The sequence below is a fragment of the Ursus maritimus genome, unplaced genomic scaffold (assembly GCF_017311325.1).
Source record: "Ursus maritimus isolate PB19 unplaced genomic scaffold, ASM1731132v1 scaffold_15, whole genome shotgun sequence".
Lineage (NCBI taxonomy): Eukaryota > Metazoa > Chordata > Mammalia > Carnivora > Ursidae > Ursus > Ursus maritimus.
The window spans coordinates 24,693,385-24,715,383 of NW_024423897.1; the positions used below are offsets into that span (position 1 = coordinate 24,693,385).

At 43.6% G+C, this 21,999-nt stretch overlaps 1 long non-coding RNA gene across 1 annotated transcript; it reads right to left on the reverse strand.

Annotated features, from left to right (window-relative positions):
- Window positions 1-1,429: 1,429 nt before the first annotated feature.
- LOC103664624 lies at window positions 1,430-21,407 on the reverse strand. Its single transcript, XR_569105.1, has 3 exons — window positions 19,640-21,407; window positions 18,453-18,538; window positions 1,430-3,646 (listed from the first exon to the last, which is right to left on the reverse strand). It is a non-coding gene; the product is annotated as an uncharacterized LOC103664624 (long non-coding RNA).
- Between the last annotated feature and the right edge of the window lie 592 nt (window positions 21,408-21,999).

Sequence of the window (21,999 nt, forward strand, 5' to 3'; positions counted from 1 at the left end):
AGCCAAAGCGAAAATAAACCCTAACAGTCTGGGAGCCTTTCATTCTGTTTCATGGATTATTGTGCTGGATTCACAAACGTATTTTTGAGCATACATTGCCTCGTTCTGAATTCTCTGCGTCATCATTCAGGGGTGTGTCCTCGCCTGAACCCCACAGTGGCAATCTCAGAGGAATCCAGCAAGTGCCCAAAGGGCTCCTAAGGGTAGCGAAGGGATCAGTGCTCCTACCTCTGTGGGCCTGTGTGCTGTGGCAACCCTTTCCCAAGTGAGAGTAGGGGACAGGAAGGGAGGAAGGGAAGGGAGGGTGGAAGGGCATAAAGTAAACACTTGATCAGAGGCAGGCTTCCTGGACCTGAAAAACGTACAGATAATGGGGACAAGGGAGCATCGCATCCTTAAGTCCACAGAGATTTTTAAATGCAGAGAAAACTATACCTCAAATAGGCTCATGGAACAGAAAAAGGACATTGGAAATCTGAATAAAGTATGGACTTTAGGTAATAATAATAATGTATTAATATTGGTTCATTAATTATCATACATGTAACTTACTAATGTAAAAGGTTAATAGCAGAGAAATTTGGATATTGGGAATACAAAAACTCTCTGTACTATCTTCCTGATCTTTACATTTCAGACTGTTCCAGAGTTTATTTAAAATATAGACTTTATATATATTATTATATTACATGACGTATTTCATACAATATGTATATTGTGGTATTTCATGCGTGTATATATATCTATAGATATAGATACAGGATATAGTAGACTTGCTTCAAAATAATCTAAGAGGCAAGGGGGATATTAACGGGGATATAGAGGAAACAAGATTAGTTACGACTTAATTATTGGTGGAATTATGTTGGAGGTGGATACCATGTTGGATATGTTATATTATCTCTTCTACTTTCTTACGTGTGTGCATTTCTCCATAGTAAAAAGTTCAAAAACATATACCACCGTTAAATTGAGAAATGAGAAGAAGAAAATATATATTTGTCTATCTACGATGAAAATTGGTGCTCGCAGGTTTAACTTTATCAGCCATCAGTAAAAAGAGCTCTAGTTTAATGCAGACTTTGCAGCTGAAGAGTAGCAGGTTTTATCGGTGCTAAAAAGGGTAGGCTTCCCATTGTGTTGGGCAAGTGGAGGGTATTAACGTGTGTCCAGGCATGTGCTTTAGTGGCTTTCTTTCTAGTATCGTTGGGCTGACCCACCACCCCCATTACCCCCATCACCCCCATCACCCCCTACAATCAATGGCAGACACTGGCTTCTCCCGATGGGGTCAGAGCCTTTGGAAGCTTTGAAAGAACATTTTTCTCTGTGTGACGTGAAAGCAGGCTGCTCAAGTTCAGGGTGTGATCTGACTAAAGCCTTCGAAGTCATCTGTACCACGAAGAGAAGACTGATAAGCTCCTTTGTGCTTTGCCTGCCACACCCGTCGCCGCTGCTGCGGTTAGAACAGGGCCATGAGCAGATGGTAGCCATTAGGGAGAGAGCACGTAGCAATCTGCTTCTGAGAGCAACCATGAAGTTCCTCTTCCTCCTGCATCCCTCCGAAGCAGAAAGTACCAGCATCAGTCCAGGGTCCCAAGTGAGAAGTCTGGGAGCCATTCATCCCTGATGCGTCCATCTCTGTAATCTTCTAGAATCTGATCAGCCTCCAAGTTCTGCTGTTTCTACCACCTGTCTTTCTCTCAGATCTAGTCTCACCTCTCCACCCCTGCTGCCCACTGCGAGTTCAGACTCTCATTCTCCGTCACCTGGACTATGTCAATATTCTCCTACTTGGCCTCCCCTTGTTTTCAGCCCCTGCAGACCACTTCAGTGCTGCCACAAAGATGAGTAATGTGATTGTCTCACTCATATTCTGGGAACCCCCTCAATACTGCTGCACACACTTCAGGATGAAGAATTTGCTTCTTAGTTTGGAACACAGGGTCATCTCTAGTCAGGCCTCCGCCCACCTCTCCTTCCTTTTGGGCCCCATTCCTCCAAGTTCAACAGTCTGTAGGTCTCAGAATGTGCCAGGTGGTGTCTTATCTCTCTACCTTTGCTCCAAGGGCCCTTCCTCCCAGCATGTCTCTCAGTGAACACATTTCTGTTTTTCAAGACCGAGTTCAAGCCTCACACCCTAAAGAAAACCGTCCTGGTTGGGACCTGCCGCAGAGGTGAGGGTGGGGTAAGTCCAGTCCACACTCCACTCACCGAATCCCGAGCTCTGGTGAAGGAACGACAGGAGTCCAGAGGATGAGGCTCTAACTTACCAAAGGGCTCTGCACGGGCCGGGTGCAACCCTTCTGCCCGAGTGGAACCTGCCACGACCTCTCTTGTATCCCCACCGTACCCCAGACCCATCGGCAGCCACCCATTGAACTTGGAGTTCGGTGGAGGGAGACGAGGCAGAGTTGAAGCCGTAGGCACTCAGGGCCATGCCGTCTCTTTTCTGCCTTGTAACTGTGGCACCTCGCACAAGCCTGGCACGAATACTGAGCACTTAATACATGATAATTGAGGAGTGAAGCCATAAATGACACACCCGTTCAGAGCACTATATTCTTAGGTATTTTGAGTATATTTATATCTAAGGCATGGTTTGCAAACAAGCCATGTGTTGGAACATCAGAACTTCACATCTGACCAAGCCCAATCTGGTGCAGTGGAGCCGCGCTGGTCAACCTCCATTTCATGACGAATGATCTCAAGATCCTCGTTGGAGGCATCCTCAGGAAGAGGCAGAGGCCACGGCTTCAAACCACCGGTCCCCCGCTCACTTGCAGAAAGGCAGTGGAGAGCTGGGAGGGCTCACAACAGGAGGCCTGTTGAAAACAAGCTGTGGTTTCATCCTGTGTTTGGATTTCTGTGCAGGGAAGGGCACTTCCTCTTGCAATCGCGAGAGCCAAATCACACATTCGGGTGGAGAGGACTGTGGCTATAAAGCTCATGTTGGACCCATGCAAAGGTGTCAGCGTCCTAGAACTGGCTGAACGCATAGCTCGGAGCATGAACTTGTGTGGCAGGCAACCGGGCATTGGGGATCGCTTCTGCCGTATCGTTTTCTGCTGGGGTTGCAATATGAGGGAGGCCTCATTAATTTGTGTATAGTCTATTATGCTTGGCAATACCCTCCAGTTAGCACTGTTTGGCTCCTTGCTAACTTGGGAGTTCTTCAGAAGAGAGAATATAAAAAGATTCCCAGCCTCTCCTTGACTTCCTCTCCTTGCAGTTAACGTAGGGCAGTGGGAAACAGTGAGCCGTAGACCCAGGCACTGTCTAGAGAAGTAGACAGACCACGAGTTTGAGGCAAGCTGAGTCCTTGTGTGTTTCACTTCCATGATGGTATTCACCAATGGGGCTATTTTGGTCTATTTTAAGGAAGAAGAAAATGAGACCCTAGAAGACCATGTCACAAAAGCAGCTGGGGGCGGTGCAGGGGGGTGGATTAAAGCCATAGCTCTTGAAGAGAGAAATAAAAACTTGGGTTTTGTTAGGAACAAGATTCCTATTCCCAATACTTTCAAAGCCATAAAAATTAGGAAGAGAAAAAAGTTTCTGGGGTTTTTGCAGGCAACAGGGCATTTATTCTCTCTCCCATTTCTTTGGCATTTTCTTTCTTCAAGTACCACATCCAGTAAACGTTCTTTAAATGGAAAGAAAAGAATTATTAATGAATGCCAGAAAAACAGTTTCCCAGCCAGTCAGCCAAACCACAAATACCCAAAAATGTGATTTCATTTTTAATAATATAATGAACTGAAGAATATCAAATAGAAATATAAAGAGAAAGAAAAATCTATTCTAAGCATCTGTTAAAAGGATTTCCAACTTCATATTAGAGAAGACAGAGCAAGAGGAATACCTAATCAATGCTGGAATTCAAAACCCAGTGTTAACAAAATTGAGAAGGTATTAGTGATTAATGAACTCTAACCCCTCCTACAGGGTTAGTCTCCTACTCTGAGTCCCTTGAAATTCCCCCCACTCAGTATCTGCATTTTGCTCATCTGTAAGTGAGCCAAAGAGCACACATTGTAAACCAAGAGACTGAAGATGACATAGGGCGAAGACATTAGTGCCGGCAACTGTTTACTTCCTCTGGGGGAGGCCCTGAGGCTGACTTAAGCACAAAAAGATTAGCTTCTGCGTCCTAAAGCTGGGGAAAGATGCAAGATAATTTGTAACTACACAGGTGACAGCTCTTCAAGAAGTATTCTCTAACCTGCTCCATAACCCAGGAGAGAAGGCTTAGACTCCTCGTCTATTTTCCCCAAACACCTGGGCGTATCTCTTGCTGCATTTAAACAAGTTATTGTAATGCATTGCCTATGGTCTTCCTCATTAGACCATGAACTTGAGACCCTGGTATTTTTACAGCTCTGTTACCAAGCATAGTGGCTGGACCATGAGTTGACTAATTTACACGAAAGCTTTCTTTCTTTGTATATGAAGAACTCAAGTCCCTTTCGTTGTTCTACCCTATGGTTATATAATTCTTATCATTTTTTAGTACCAACAAATAGGATGCATGATTCTTCAGGATATATCAGTTAACAATTTTATAAACAGAGAAACTAGGTACAGATACTAACTACATCTAGACCAGTGCTCAACATTTTTGTACAAGAAAAGCCTGTGGGGATCTTGTCCAAATGCAGATGCTGATTCAGTTGACTTCGGGAGGCGCCTGAGCACTGCTTTTCTAACAAGCTCCCAGGCGATGTCAACACTCTTGGTCCACAGAGTAACAGTGACTTGGAGCCAGGTGGAGTTCAGTGTTCTCTCCTGACCGTTAAGTTCAGAGATGAGCCATTTAGGGCTGCTTTGGAAATTCTGCCATGTCATCAGGGGCCCAGATATCTTCTGTGCTACTGCTTTCCTATCCTAGGTATGTTTTACAACCTCAGGGTCTCCTCTTCTCCCAAGATGGCAGCTGCCAATACTACAGTCAGAGAGAAGAGGAAGCACCAAGGACAAATGGGTACATGTCTGGGTCAACCCCTTCAGTAGAAGCTTTCGGGAAGAACCCCACTCAATAACTTTCACTGTGTGGGAAAAATTCACTTCTCTTCCCTGTGTTTCTCCTTTTCTCGTGCACAGCTACCAAACCCACAACACTTCCCACGTAGGATGTGTGAGGCCTTTCTCCACACCACACAATTCTCTGAGACACCAGCTGGGTGTCCTACAATTCAACTCAATTCTCACACTGTCTACCTGGAGATAGCTTCAGATTCCATAGGTTAAGGGCTCGGTCCCACAAGACTGCCCGCCCCACAGCTTCAGATCCCAATTCCAAGTCCAGGCTGTCACCTGTGCTTCTGACTGACTAGCTATAAATCAGAGGTTCCCACAAACCCCTCCTCGGGTTTAAATAATTTGCTAGAGTGGCTCACAGAACTCAGAAAACCAGTTTTCTTACTAGATTACTGGCTAATTACAAAGGATGTTACTCAGAAACAACCAGATAGAAGATATGCCCAGGACAAGATATGGGGAATGGGGTTTGGCGCTTCCATGTCCTCTCTGAGCATGCCACTCTGCTAGACCCTCCACATGCTCACCACCCCAGAAATTCTCTGAACCCCATCCTTTTGGGTTTTTATAGAGGTTTCATCACATAGGCATGATTGATTAAATCATTGCCCATTGTTGATCAGTTCAACCTCACCACAGCCCCTCTCCCCTCCCCAGAAGCCAAAAGGTGGGACTGAAAGTTCCAGCCCTCCAATCACATGGTTGGGTCTCCTGCCTCTAGCCCCACCGTTAGGTACAGTCCAAAAGTCACCTGCTAGCATAATTTCACATGTGGTTGAAAGGGGTTTGTTATGAATATCAAGACAGTTTTATTGTTTTCATCACTTAGGACATTTTAAGAGTTTTAGGATCCAGAAATGAGGATGAAAACCAAATATATATTTCTTATTATAAATCACAATGCCACATTCACTTATATCTCTTTGGCCAAAACTCAGTTGCCTATCTAAAGGAAGGCTTGAAAACGTGGTTTTCCAGTTGGGTACAGTGCTGATAACATTGAATCGAGGTTCTCTTAGGAAGAAGGGAACACTAGCAGTCTCTACTCTGAGACAAATGAGATTACCATGGATCCCCTGTTAGTTACCCATGGCCTTAACCTCTGGACCCTGCCAAATTCCTGACGTGATCATGCTGTTACTCTGTTCAAAGACGCAAACAAGGGAGCTATCTCTGTGGTTTCTTGAGTCTTATAAACTCCCCGACTTTATTTCTTGACCAAAGCCATCATCACACATGGTTCCAAAACTTGAAAAAAATTGGGGGGAACCAGTTCATCATACCTTGCTACTTCCTCTTTGGAATAACATTACTATTCAATGCTTAGTTTGTTTCAGGCTTTATTTGCAATCATGGGCTCTTAGATGTCAGGGAAACACTGCTATTGTGACATTAGCCGAGATCCTGGCTCAAGCATGCTGGCAGGTCCTCCGGCTTACTGTCCCTGAGGTTATGGCTTATAAATAAGGGAGTGAGTCCAGAGGGGATGTGCTGTTTTCCCTGCTCGGTGCCAATTCTGTTTATTCCTTGAGTACCAAGGGAGTCACCCAAGGTGAAGAAACAATCCCAGCCCATTGATTTCTGCTTGAACAATCACATTATTTTTCCTGCCTCTTTGCCCCAAATTTCCAAGGAGTAGGCAGGAGCCAAGAAGCAATATACATTCCCGAAAGGGAGGCTTCTTGAGTGATTAAAATGATGGCACTGTCGGTGGCTGACACAGGTGGGGTGCTTGCCCTGTGCTCCAAGTCTCGACATGGAAGACAGTGAAAAGCTCAAATCAGAAACAGGCAAGGGAGAGGCTGTCATTTGTTTTCCTTCCCTTCTCATACCTGAGGGAGTTTATCCCTGCAAAATTATAATTTGAAATAAGAAAAACATTTCGGGATGGTAAATAACTATAATGTGTTCATCTATTACTACCATCTATTACTATTATTCCTTGCAAATAATTTATGTAACCAAAAGTATCTTTTAAAAAATAAATGTAATATGATCTATCTGTTTTAGTTCAACCGTAAGATTTTGTGGTTAATAATAATAATAATAAATTATTATATATAATAATATATCGGGGGGCATCTGGGTGGCTCAGTCGTTAAGCATCTGCCTTCTGCCGGGTCCTGGAATCGAGCCCTGCATCGGGCTCCATGCTCCGCTGGGAGCCTGCTTCTTCCTCTCCCACTCCCTCTGCTTGTGTTCCCTCTCTCGCTGGCCATCTCTCCCTCTCTGTCAAATAAATCAATAAAATCTTTAAAAATTAATAATAATAATAATAATAATAATATATCAGAATATAACAGTAATTCTGAGCCAAAGTAGACAGTCTGCAGTCCACACCTGTACAAGGACCCATCTGCACAGCCCTGGCCTGATGTTGTTGAGGAGCAAGGTGGTATTGAACCCCCAGATGAAGTCTCACAACAAGAGGCAGAGCAGTGGGTCCACATTGGGCTGCTGAAAATGCTTTTTATTCCTCCCTAATTTTTTTTTAGTCAACCTGACTTTAATGGACAGATTTCCAGGTTTTAATTTATCCATCCCACCCCACACCATCCTGGAGGACTGTGGGAGAACTTTCTTTTTGGTTGCCAGCACAAGTTCCTTTCTGTCATTATGACAGTCAAGGAGAAGCTAGGAGAAGCTTATGAATCCCTTTGTAAGTTCATCCAGACAACCCCCTGCTGTGCATTTGTTTTGTTTTGCTTTTTTTTCACCTTGTCAGGATTGTCAGGGCAACCCAGGACCTCCTAGAGGGCCAGTCCCAAGAGAGGAGACCCTATTTCTGCTGATAGCATTGCTCTTTCTTGGGCTTCTCTGAGGTTGGGCTTCTCTGACCTTTGTTCATCTTGCCAGGGGACAACATGTTAGGTACCATATTGAATTTAGGTGCTGAAAACTGAGGCCCTTCAATCACCCTATTCCCAGTTCCGTTCACTTCTTTTTTTTAAGATTTATTTATTTATAAGGAGTAGTGTATGCAATAAAGTTGTTAGCATGAGCAATTAAGAGGATATAAAGAGGTTACAGTTGCTAAAGAAGTACTACCATATTTTTAAATTAATAACTTAAACTTTCCCAAATGGGTTTAAAGTTGGATTGACACCTTGATGTTATGATGTTAGAATTTTAACTTAGTATTAAGTGTTCTGTGAGCTCTCACTTTACCTTCTTTAGTTACTCTCCTTGCCAAACTCAACACACTGATCTTTGCTGTGTAAGGGGGATGGTGGGGTGGGAAGAGTCAGGGAGATAAGCTAAAATTGTTGTTGTTGTTGTTTTTATCAGATGATTGTACTTTGTATAATCTCTCAGTTTCCTGTGAAGTTTGTCTTTATGCAGGACAGCAGGGGAGACAAGGGGAATCATGAGTACAAATACAGGAAAAATTTATTTTGCCCCTCTGGTTCTTCCGCAAGTAGTAAAGAAAGCCTTGCCATTTCTCTTCTTATATGTCTAGATGAGAAATAAGCTCTTCTTCAGAATGAAATGTTTTTTCAACTAATTAGAGATGAAACTGAGCTATATTCAAAAAGTAAAGTCATAAAGCCTGATCATTGGAGCGTTGTACTTTGTTTTTGACCCTATATTGATGATATTAAGTCCAGATAGGAACCTCTGTTCCAGAGTTGCCAGATAATCACTGATGGGGTATGACCACTTTCCATATTTTTTTTTCTTTACTCTCCCTCAGTTTCTGTGTATCATTCTTAACCTCAAGCATTTCTTTCTTCTTTTTTTGACTTGTAATATAAGCTAATTCAATAGCAACAATAAATAATATGGAATACTTGTCCTTGCTCTGAAGGCAGAGAGGTCTTTAGATAGCAATAGGATGAAAGGGGGATAAAAGAGGACCAGCTAAATGCAGTATGTGCATAAAGGAGAGGTAAAGAGATGGCAAACAAAGGCTGAGGAAATTTCTCTGATACTTTCTTCACCTCTCTAACATATCTTTTGTGTTCCTGTCCTTATAAATTGTGCTATTAGGAAGAAGACAAAAGTTACTGTATAGTGTATCAAAAGTAGTAGGTAGGTAGAACCAATATATTTTTCAACTAGTAAATGTATACACTTAGTATATATGATTAAAAATTGGTATAAGATAGTCATTAAAAATACCTGAATATTATGTTAAAAGTATACAATCATTGTTTCTGAAATGATGATGGGTATTCTGCCTCTTGTTTTGCTTTGTGATTATAGAAGAAAATATTGTTTTTAAAAATGTATATTGTGGGGTACCTGGGTGGCTCAGTCGGTTAAGCATCTGCCTCTGGCTCAGGTCATAATCCCAGGGTCCTGGATCAAGCCCAGAATCGGGTTCCTTGCTCAGTGGGGAGCCTGCTTCTCCCTCTTCCTCTACCTGCTGCTCCCCCTGCTTGTGCTCTCTCTCTCTCTCCATCAAATAAGTAAATAAAATCTTTTTAAAAAATGTATATTGCAACAATTTTGGGGTAAAAAACAATCTGAAAAAAAAGCATCGTGTTATTGTAAGAGAGAAAGATTTATTTATTTTAGAGAGAGAGAGAGAGGGTGTGAGTGCATGAGTGGGGGTGGGAGGCAGAGAGAAAGGGAGATAGAATACTCAAGCAGATTCCCCACTAAGCACGCAGTCCAATGTGGGGCTCGAACCCAGGACTCTGAGATTATGACCCAAGCCTAAGTCAAGAGTCAGATGCCCAATCAACTGAGACACCCAGGCACCCCTCCATTCACTTTTAAGAGAGCCAGTTGGATCAGCTAAAGGACTGCCCAAGGAGCACTATCTCTGTTAGCCACAGAAAGTGATGATTCCCTTTACTAAAAGCCTGGCCCACAACCCACCCTCACTCCTTGCCCAATTCAGTATTGCCCTCACATAACCTCATTAGTCAGCCCCAGCACTCAGCTCCAAGAGGCCCCTCCAGAAAGCCTGCAGACCACTTCTCCCCTGGGGGTGACTAAGCAGAGCTTAATTAGGCCAAAACGAGCTTCATTTCTTGGAGAGAGTGCTTGTCCCTACAGTTTCAAGCATAGACTCCAGGCCACAGGGCCCAAGTTTAAATCTTGGGTGTACAGCTTACTTTGGGTAAGTTACTGAAAGTACCTCTGATCCTCATTATTCTTACCTTCAAAATAAAGATTAAAAATAGTCCTGGGGTGGCTCAGTCCTTAAGCATCTGCCTTTGGCTTAGGGCGTGATCCCCGCGTTCTGGGATCAAGCCCCACGTCAGGCTCTTTTGCTGGGAGCCTGCTTCTTCCTCTCCCATTCCCCCTGCTTGTGTTCCCTCTCTTGCTGGCTGTTTCTACCTCTGTCAAATAAATAAATAAAATATTTAAAAAGAAAAAAAAAATAGTCCTTACTTCCTAGGGTTGTTTAAGAGTTGAAAGAGCTACGGTGTGCTATATATTTAGACCATACCTAACACATAATAAGCCATTAGTAAATATTAGATATTATTATTTTTGGCAAGTGCTGGAACTGACATTGTCTTTGCCAGATTCATTCATTCATCTGCTCATTTAAAATGTATTTATTGGGGTAGCTGGATGGCTCGGTCTATTAAGCAGCCAACTCCTGATTTGGGCTCAGGTCATGATTTCGGGGTGGTGGGATCAAGCCCGGTATCAGGCTCCATGTTTGGCAGGGAGTCTGCTTGGGATTCTCTCCCTCTCCTTCTGCCCCTCCCCCCTGCTCATGCTTGCACATACTCTTTCTCCCTCTCAAATAAATAAATAAATCTTTTTTTAAAAAATGTATTTATTGAGTACATATGATACACCAGCTATTGTGATCAGCCCCAAATTAGGACAGCCATTTTACATAAATTACAAATACCTATACAAATTCTAATACATTAGCTTTTCAGAAGGTATTTTAACATGATAGCCTCCAAAACCCTGGAGTTTTAAAATGTTCATCTCCTCATATTCTTGGTTTTAAACGTTTATTTTCCTGCTTAAGAAAGCCTCCAGTGGCCAACCCACAATGACCTCTGAGAGCAAATTTCCACTGTCAGCCTCAGGGCAGAAATTCGTGGCAGGTCTTTTAAATTTTCATTTCTAATTAGGTTTTCCAAAGTGTAGAGATGATGTTTCTCCACATTTATATTCCTCTCTATTGAGATAAATACTATCTAAAGTGAGACATATGAAATAAAGGTAAAAAAACATTTAAAAGAGGGGCACCTGGGTGGCGCAGTCGTTAAGCGTCTGCCTTCGGCTCAGGGCGTGATCCCGGCGTTCTGGGATCGAGCCCCACATCAGGCGCCCCCGCTGGGAGCCTGCTTCTCCCTCTCCCACTCCCCCTGCTTGTGTTCCCTCTCTTGCTGGCTGTCTCTATCTCTGTCAAATAAATAAAAATAAAATCTTTAAAAAAAAAAACATTTAAAAGAGAGACATTGTGTCTGGACAGAATTACTGCTCAGCTAGCTGGCCCCCACTTCAAGCCTTCAAAGGACTCACAGTTACAAAGTCAAGCCCCAGCAGGAAGTAGCCAGGGTTCAAATCCCAGCTGATACCATTGTTCCTGGGTGACCAATAGCAAGTTGTTGACTCTATGCTTCTGTTTTCCTTACCTACAAAGATGAGAAAAACAAAAACAAAAACAAAAACAAAACCCCTACTCTATAAGATTGTTATGGGGCTAAATGAAGTGACCCATCTAATCAGTGAGTACATAATTAATATCAGCTGTCAGTCACCAATTTTTTTTTCATGAGCCAGACATTTTTTTTTAAGATTTTATTTATTTGAGAGAGCACAAGTTGGGGGGGGGGCAGAGACAGAAGCAGGCTTACCACTGAGCAAGGAGCCTGACATGGGAGGACTCCATCCCAGGACCCTGGGATCATGACCTGAGCCAAAGGCAGATGCTCAACTGACTGAGCCACCCAGGCGCCCCATGAGCCAGACTTTTAGACGCAGATGCTCTCCTAAAAGGAAAATGATTCACCAAACTTATAAAATTTCACATAGTACTCTTCCGCTGTCCCACATTTCATTAAATATTAGAGGTAAAATTACACCCATTCGTCCATGTAAAAACTGAGGATTGGAGAGTGGTTCCATAAGTCTATAAAACTCAGGTCAGAAAAAGAACACCAACTCAGATCATGTGACTCCATTCCCGAGGCTTTTTTTGGTTAACCTTCCTGTATCAGTGGGCCAAGGGGGAAAAAAATGACCAAGTTATTGCAAAAACCATAAACTCTTCAGAAAGCACCATTGGCTCGTCTTGAAAATGCACCCTGGCAGGATATGTTTAGGTCATTAAATTCAACATATTATGTATCCAGCAGCCATTCTTCAAGAAAGCTTCATGTCCAGTTGGAATACCAATAGGTACTGAATTCCAAACCTTATAAAGGGAGCCCCTGTCTAGCTGACAAATGGGCAATCACACTAAGTGTAAGAATAATAAAGCCATTTTTATACAGAAGTTTTGAAATAGGGGGAAATATGCTCTGTCGCTCTAATCTATCAGTTCAAAAACCGTGAAGTCTTGTGGACACTGGAGAGCAGTCCAGGGTTTCCAGACAGGTGAAGGTGAAAGCCGCAGACCAGTCAGAACAGGTCTGTCTGGCCTCTGGGGCTGGCTCTGCCAGGGAGCTATAGAAACAAAAATGTCAGGAAGGTTGTGTCCAGAGGGCCAGGCACTGTAGTCGGCATTTTACAGGGTACCCCACATAATTCTGTGTATTAGTGGGCCATAGTCAAAGGAGGGTGCTTCCAAGAAGCTGTTTTGACACAACTTCACTTTTTTATTTTGAGAGAGCATGCGTGGTGCGCACAGACACACAACGCACGAGAGGGGGTGGTGTGGCAGAGGGAGAGGGAGACAGAGAATCTTAACCAGGCTCCATGCCGATCATGGAGCCCAATGTGGGGCTTGATCTCATGACACTGAGATCATGACCTGAGCCAAAACCAAGAGTCCCATGCTTAACCAACTGAGTCACCCAGGCACCCCACAACTTCACTTTTTAAAAAAGATTACCAGGTAATGCTAACTGCCTTATCCTGACCCTCACTCCACCCTATGTATCTCTTCATCACCATTTTTGTTGAAACCTGTTGCAGGGTACGTGCTATTTGTGTTATATTTTCCATCTGCCCTTTCTGTATTTCTGTATTCCCCACCCCTGACCATAACCCGCCTCACCTCACTTTGCTTCCTTCCCCATTGTTGATAGGACCCAGCAAAATCTAGACTTACTAGGAAATTTCTTCCAAAAAAAAAAAAAAAGGAAATTTCTTTCAATAAAGTATCTTAAAATCCACTCTTCTGAGCCCAAGGACATTTGATTAAAATGAATTCTGATATTAACACTTATTCTAAATGGGCAAAAGATTAATAGGTAATATTTCATTCATGATTCATTCAAAAGAAAATTATGAGATTCCTCACAGATATTTGAAGGTAGTTCTGCCTTTGTATTCTGTTTCCAGGTTCAAAAGTCTCAAAACCCCTTTCTCAGTTCTCTCACATTCCAGAATTTCTATGGTCTGCCTTCTCTCTACTTGGCCTACTCATACCCTTGGTCTTCTCCAGATTGGATAAATGAAGTTCATTTATCAATTGCCTTGTGCCGGCTGTTTCACAATGAATTCCATTTGCATCGACCAATGAGTAGCTTTCATCAAGTTGTGTATTTGGACACACCTTTCATTAATGTATCTTAAACTTTATATTTAAGGTAAAAAATAATGCATTTGGTAACTGCCTCACCATTCAATTGGAGAACATGTGTGCAGATGGCATAGCAGTCAAGAACACAGGCTGCCTGGTTCTGAGCCCCAGCCCCGTCCACGTGCATTGAAAGTAATATTGGGTAAATTGTTTAACCTCTCTGTGCCTCAATGTGTTGTGAGGATCAAGTGAGTTAATATATGTAAATATATTATATATGTACATACATTACACATGCTTATTACATGTGTCAAGTATTCTTTCAAATTATATGTGTGTGTAAATATATATATATACACACACATATAAAATTATTAGTGTTATTTTTACCAATTTTAAATTGGGTACATTGTTTAAACAGATGTTTCACTTAATAATAATAAACCATTGTTTTCTTTTCTCTTTGTTTTTGATGCAACTCTAGCAGTTGGGATTGTGGTTGGGAAGGGAAACCACTTTGGGACAAGAAGCAGAGCAGGACTGGGGAAAGCTCTCGGCTTGTATGGCTCAGGTATGAACGACGCACATGTTCACAGGGTAGTTTTGTAAAAGTGCTACTAAAGGAGAAAATGAGAGATGATGTTTCGGTCATGAGTATTACTCAGAATCTTTTTTTCACTGAAAATATACTTGTAATTACTTGATTTGTTCCACCATCAAAATGGCTGCACCCAGAAGACCTCATCGGAAAGGCAGGTGCCCAGTTATTTAATGGGGGAAGCGTTGTCATACTGTGAAAGTGCAAAGGGGAAATGGGTCAACTCAGAAAGCCACTTGCCAGGGCCGGCCCAGGTGCGAGTGCGCCAGCTGTGCAGACGGTGGGAGAGCGTGCCCCCGAGCCATCCCTGAAGCCATCCATGAAACTTAGAAGGATAAAAACCAGGCCTCACTTAGACCAGAAAAGAGCAGTGCGGTGTGCTATCGAATCGAAACACCCAGCTAAGCCTCTCTCCTAAGCCAGCGTTTAACCAGCTGAGTCACCCAGGCACCCCACAACTTCGCTTTTTAAAAAAGATTACCAGGTAATGCTAACTGCCTTATCCTGACCCTCACTCCACCCTATGTATCTCTTCATCACCATTTTTGTTGAAACCTGTTGCAGGGTACGTGCTATTTGTGTTATGTTTTCCATCTGCCCTTTCTGTATTTTCTGTATTCAGAAAATACAGCTCAGTAAAGCCAGGACAGAAGGCAGTTAACGCTCCCCCCCGCCCCTCAGCTCCCCCTACACCCATGGCAGACAGAACACTTACCCTCCCAAGCCTAGGAGACATCACAGATTCCTTCTCAACATCGTGCTCCAGGTCGGTTTCCCCTTCAGTGCCTGTCACTGGGACAGGCTACTTAATTTGTAGGGCCCAGTGTAAAGTGAAAATATGGGACCCAATGTTTAAAAATTAAGAATTTCAAAATGACTGCAGGAAAGCGTTAAACCAAGTGCAAGTCCCTTCTGAGCACGGGGCTCTGGTCTTCCGCCCAGAGTCAGCCCAGTCTGCCATAGATCAGTTCCCTGGGAAGCAGACTCCAAAAGCCTGAGAGCTGCATGGGGCGGGCTTATCCAGGAGAGCTCTTATATATACTTCTGTAAGGGGGTGAGGGAAGCAGGGCAGGGCAAGAGAAGCTGAACTGCCCTGCAATTGGGGCAGAGGCCTCAGGGGATTCCCTAGAGCTGAGATTGCCCCTGGAGAGGCAAGGGGCCTGGACCTCACGCCCTCCACATTGAATAACCAACACTCCCTGGACGCAGGCTTTCCCAGGCAAGGGTTATGGCCTTGGGCAACGTGGCTCTCTTGGGCAGAGGCTAATTCCCAGAGAAACTCCACCAAGTGCTTCAGCCACAACTACTCCCGGTAGCGGGGGGCCAAAGGGCCCCACTCTGAAAGGAAATCGGGGCTGAGTACCACTGCATACGCCACCCCCATTGATGGATGGTGAATATTTTCCATTCCTGAAATAGATGTTGCAGTTGATAACCTTCTGGGACCAGTGCGACAAGGTCATTTCAATAAAATAAAACAAGGCAAACAGCAAGAAAAAAGACTACCAGGAAAAGCTCCGGGGATGTGTGCCTCTCCTCCACGCCAGGGGCAGAAGATCGGAGCCCCGACTGTATGGGGAGGCTTGAAAGCTGCAGCAGGTGCTTTAGAAACCGGCAGCTTTTTATGTTGTTCTTATTATCTGTATTTGTTTTCTCATATTTTTCCATTTTCACAATGAGGAGATGCTGGCATTTTTAAATGAACTTTGCTAAAGAACAAAAAGGAAAACAAGGGGCCCGTTTTTGTCCCTGCGTGGCTCAGGAGATGGGGGACAGCATGTCTTCCAGGCTCAGCGAGGGAACCGTAGACAGACTGGCAATGGGAGAGCCCCAGGGCCAGGTGGACATTCAGAAAGGAGCAGCATTCCTGGCGCTCAGGCCCAGAGGCCTCCTGTAGTCATACCGTGGAGGCTTCTATGTCTTCTTTAAAGGCCAAAAGGGCTATTTAAAATTACAGTGCCAAGATTTCTGAGATAATATATATAAAATTTTTATACACCATGAGGGTTATATTAATTATATTAATATATTCTACATTATATGGTATATATTATATATAATGAATATACATTAATAATTAAGGCTTCTGGTTTTACACCTTTAAGAATGTTCTCCACCAAATGGCCCAGATCAGTACAAGTATTTTTTGAGACTCTCAAAAACACAAAATATGTTTATGACTACCAATAAGGAGAAAAAAAAAAGATGTTCTGGACATCAAGTTCAGAATTTAATCACTATGGAATTATTTTCTGGCTGCCTTAAAATTGCAAAATTTTAAGTTCAATAGCTTCTGGTTCTATTTGTAGCAAAAAGTTAAAGTTTTAAAGTAAATTCAATTAATAAATTTCTAGTGCACTGAAACAAGTGTACTGATAAATATGAATTATTGTAAAAATATTTTGTGAACATGAGGTCAATAATTTTTAATATTCCTAAATGGAGTATGTTTATAAAACAGGTTAAAATGTATTATATATCTTTCAGACTTGTAGTGCTTTGTATTTTAATCTGGGGTTTGATTCCTTCATTTCAATCACAATGTTTGCAGGTTTTATAATGTTCAAGTGAAGGAGGTGCTTGGAAGTGGTTTTATCCTCTAAAATGATGGACTAAATTGTTTCCAGGCTCCAGTATACTAAGCAAACCCCAAAGGGAAACAAATACCTCTACTAGAAGGTATTTCTTGAGTCTCAGTCTTATGGCAAGGCCCACCTCTCAGAAGTCCTAACTCGCAGCAATAAGTCAGACCATGGATTTCTTCCACACACCAGTGTCTACGTCCAGCAGAAACTTGATGTGATGACATGAGGAAGTTCAATGTCAAATATGTTGCCACAGAGATATCCTGATTGGAGGAGGTACATACGTGTGTATTTGGAGGTGGTCCCTCAAGTGGACCCTTACACCCATTTCACCTCCCACCCCCATTGGCTTCTAAGGACCTCCAAAGAACCCACCAAGACACTGAGAATTGAAAACCACTCTTCCAAATACTGTCTGCTTTGCACAGGGCTGTTGTCAGAATCAAAATGAGATTCTAGCCATGAAAGAGAAGAAAAAAAGATTCCAAGTACCTACAGATGCTTCTCTTATTCATAATACTTTCTATGTTTCAAACAAGTAAACCACAATAAAATGAGTATCTCCCAACAGGATGAATAGCCACGTGAAGGCAAAGTATATGCCTTTTCTCGGCGCACCTTTGGACAGGGTAGGCTCTCAGTGGATATTTGTTGACTCTGAAAGCATGTAGCCTCCTATCCCAGCACACAAAGTAAATTTGTGTTCAAGACCCAGAGAAGCTCTCAGTAATTAAGCTGGAATGTCCTCCAAAGGATTAGTTGTAAAATACAAAATGCATAATGACAGCCAACATTTATTGAGAGTTTCTTCCAGTGCTTTACATGCTACTGATATCTATGAGGACTGTACTATGATTGTATTACCTTTCAGATGGGAAAACTGAGGCATAGAGATGTTAAGCAACTTGCCCCAGGTCATATAGCTACTAAGCGTCAGAGCTTGGTCTCAAACAAGGAGGCCTTGTACCAGTCCAAGTTCTCAGTCACTAAACCTCAGAAGAATAAAAGCAGATGCTGGTCTCTGGTCACTGGAACTCATTGGCCTTGTGGGGGTCCTGTGTTCAACCCAGACAAAGAGGTGAACTCCTGGTCCCAGCTCTATTCAATCAGCTAACTCTGCCTTTTTGGAAATACAGAAACAAAGGGTAGATATAGAAATCATCTGGCCCAAATCAGGTGACTAGTTGACATAGGTGTGGTACCAACACAGATACCGAACCATTTGGTATCTAAACTATCAGGCCGCATCTTCGGGATCTAAATATATTTTGAAGAGTGAATGAGTGAAGCCAGCACCTCTGCTTGGTATACAAAACACAAGATTCTCAATCCTTCCATTTGCAACTAGAAGGAGGATTTTACTGGGACAAGTGGGTGGCTCAGTCGGTTAAGCGCTGGGTGGCTCAGTCGGTTAAGGGCCTGCCTTCGGCTCAGGCCCTTATCTCAGGGTCCTGGATTCGAGTCTCACATCTGGCTCCTTGTTCAGCAGGGAGCCTGCTTCCCCCTCTGCCTGCTATTCCCCCTGCTTGTGCTCACTCTCTCTATCACAAATAAATAAATAGATCTTTAAAAGAAAAAAAAGCAGGATTTTACTGATTCAGGGTAAAGGACTCACCAGGGGTTGTGCAGTAAACTTTGTAAATACCCAGGTTCTATCTTCTGACCCAGGTTCACCAGGCCTAAGGGTTGTTGCCCTTTTAGCTGCAAAACAAGTGATTCTAGTATCAGAAAGACCCTGTCCTGTGTTTGAAAGGCATACTTCTTATCTGCCTGAGGCTTGGCTAAATAGAAAGAACTTGTGCATTTTCTTTTTAAAGAAACCATGATAGTGGGACCCCTGGGTGGCTCAACTGGTTAAGCGTCTGCCTTTGTCTCAGGTCATGATCCCAGGATGGGATCAAGTCCCGAGTCCCGGCTCCTCGCTCAGGGGGGGGCCTGCTTCTCCCTCTGCCTGCAGCTTCTCCTCCTTGTGCTCGTTCTCTCTCTCTTTCTGACAAATAAATAAATAAAATCTTTAAAAAATAAAAATTAAAAAAATAAAGAAACCATGACAAATCCCCTCATCCTCACTGCCCCACCTCTGACCCCCTGGCTGGGACTGGGGTGGTGAGGGAAACGAGGAGCAGGCCCCTGTGGTAGTCAGAGCACACAGCATCTCTGTGTGGCTCGGCTTCCTCCTCCCAGGTTGCCTGGGCTCCTAGGAAAGGCCGCACATCTAAGACGGAGACACAGCATCCTGCACCCAGCCGTCATTCACCCCGCGTGTCTGCCAGGAAGGGGGTGTGGTTTGACAGCATTCAGGCCACCAAGATGCACAGACAGGCTGGGACTCAGTTTGCAAGGCCGTTTCCATCCCCCGCTGGTGCCAACAGCTCACTGTGGCTCTAACCCTCCGGATTCCTTCCGAGGAGCCAGTTATCTGCTAGACTTCCTTTGTTCTTCAGGGCTCCCTTTTGGCGTCTCTGCCAAGGACATGTTTTGGCTGGATCCACTGCCCTGGCCTCTGCACAGCTCTGGGAAACTGAGCTAAGAGAAACATGGCCCAGGAGGTAGATGGGGAGCTGGAGTTTTCAGTCTGCTTGAACGCAGGGCCTTACAACAGAAATGTGCACCACCAGCAACCCGGAGCTCCTTGGACCCGTGACCAGCATCTTCCTGAGATGCCATGAGCCCCCCCACCTTTTCAGAGATTGGATTGCTGGCCAGAGCAAAAAGAAGGCAAAGTATATGCCAAGGGGGGACCTCTGATTAACTCTTCTCTGTGCAATGGGGAGTGGGGTTGGGGTGGAAGGTGGTTCTTACCTCTGTTAAAGACGGGAAGCGGACAGTGCGATCTGCACTGACCCTTTTGGGTTTTGCAGTCGGAACTGAAACTCACAGATCACAGCACTCAATGATAATGAATGGCTATGGTGAATGCAGCTATTCCCCCAAATACTGGTACAGCATAATCAATCGTGTGTCTTCGGCCGATGTCACATCTGCTCAAGAAAGCTCTGTGCAGCATTATAAGTCCAGGCCAAATTCCTCTTCACTCAGATTCCTCCTCTGGGTCCTAGTGGGTGCATCAGCGAATGGTGATAATCACGTGGCTTGTTCAGATGTTTTATTTGTGGTGACATCTCTTCAGTCTCCTCTAGAGAGGAAAAGGAGTGTCTTTTTCATCCTTCAATTCACCGTGGCAGCCAGAATGGAGACTCACATACAGCAGGCATGTAATAAAATGGAAGTTACATTAATAACAGGCTGTGGAGCGGAGAATAAATTCAGTCATGTGAACTATAATATTCAGCATTTATTCATTGGCAGAGAGAGAAGTGAAGAAGGAATTGGCCAGATTGTTTTATTTGGAGCCCTTCTGAGCACATAGTAAGTGAAACATCCAATGGAAAAATAGCCTGGTTTAATGGTATGAACTTTGACTCTGCGATAACCGATCGTCCTTAAAACCATCCTGGATTTGTTTTCCTACTAAAGAGCAGGATACTGAGCACAGTTCTGCGAAGCGTTCCTTTAGGGAGATTTCTCAGCATCAAATAAAAGAGTGAGTTCTCAATGTTGCAAAAGAGGCCCGGCTGTTGGTTTTGGCTGGGAGCAAGCACTGAGCTGGCCCCGCTCAGAGATGGCAGGATGAGATAAACACGGCTATATGATGTCACTGAAACAGTCTTATTTTCATCAGAAGCTAAATTCAAACGCCCTCGGGGAAATGGATTATTTTGTTTTGCTTTGAATTACTACAGCCTTCTAAAATTCATTTTTGCCTCTGTAAGTGTTGGAATTTTCCAATGGACTCCAAGTTCCATGGAGAGACTCTTGGAAAACTGTGCTCCTCTGGGTGCCTGGAAAGAGCCCTCAGCAGTGACTATACAGCAGTAGGCCTGCAATCTGAGCCCGGCTTTCTGCACCAGATGTTGACTGGCATGTCTACAAGAAGGCCTTGAGGTCCTGGATCCAGGGTGGTGAATCAGAGTTTGTCCTTGGCTCTCGCTAGAGTCACTGCATCCAGACCTGAGCGCTCAGTACTCCGACTGACTAAAGAAATGGTGGGTCAGTATTTAAAATGAGAAGAAGCTCCAAGAAGAACAGCGAGGATGCAGAGTCCTCAAAGTAGCTCCCTTCCCACCCCCTTCCCCCCCAACACACACACACGTGCACATACACACACACACACAGCTCTACTCCATATCTCTCCAAAACCCAAAGCCATCTTGCGTAAGTGATCTGGAAATGTCTAACTTGAGAGAGAGAGAGGAGATCCCGACACTCACATCGGTTGTTCCATCCATGTTCACAGAACAGGGACTGGGGGGGGGGGTTCTCCAAGCACAGCAGAATTGGGACAGATTTGTCAAATCATTCATCTGCAGAGGTGACACCTAATGCCATCACCAGACACTGCCTGGTTGCCTTCTAGAGGATGGGTTGATTGCGTAGGATCTGAAACCAACTCTCGGATTGAACTTCTGCTGCTGCCACTCCTCTGATTCTGCTCCCTTGTGTTTCAGTTTCTTCCTCTATAAAATGTAATTGCAAATCATAACCCCATGGGACTCTCTAAAGGATTAAATGAGATATTCCTTGTAAAGTGTTTACCATGGTAAGGGCTTAATAAATGTCAGCTAATATTATTTGGTAATTGGTCTTCAAGGAAATTCTCATTTTCCTCCATAACGCAAGGATGGATTGATCTCTCAGCTGAGAGTGATTTTGCCTTCCTGTGCTCCTAGTTTCTAGACCTATTTTTTAGGAATTCCAGCTAGTCATTTAGTTCTAATATCTAAAGGGATTAGATGTTCATGAACTCCTCCAAGAGAGCTAAGTCTTACACGACTTAGATCACAGCTTTGTACAAACCACTGTGTTAGTTGCTGTGGAAAATATACAATTAGCACTTAATCAATGTTTTAATCAAATGATTCCCTGGCTTCAGCAGGCAGGAGGTTCACCAAGGGTAAATACAGCACACTGGGCACGATGGTTATAATAATAATTGGCCTGATGAATGTGAAAGCTTCTAACACAGTGACAGGAATCTAATTGTCCTTCAGATTTATTAAATTATATGCAATCATTTCAAATTCATTTTAAACATCTTTACAGTGACTTATACTCTACACAGACAGTCTGAGTCAGTGGAAAAGTGGAAACTGAGATGTGAA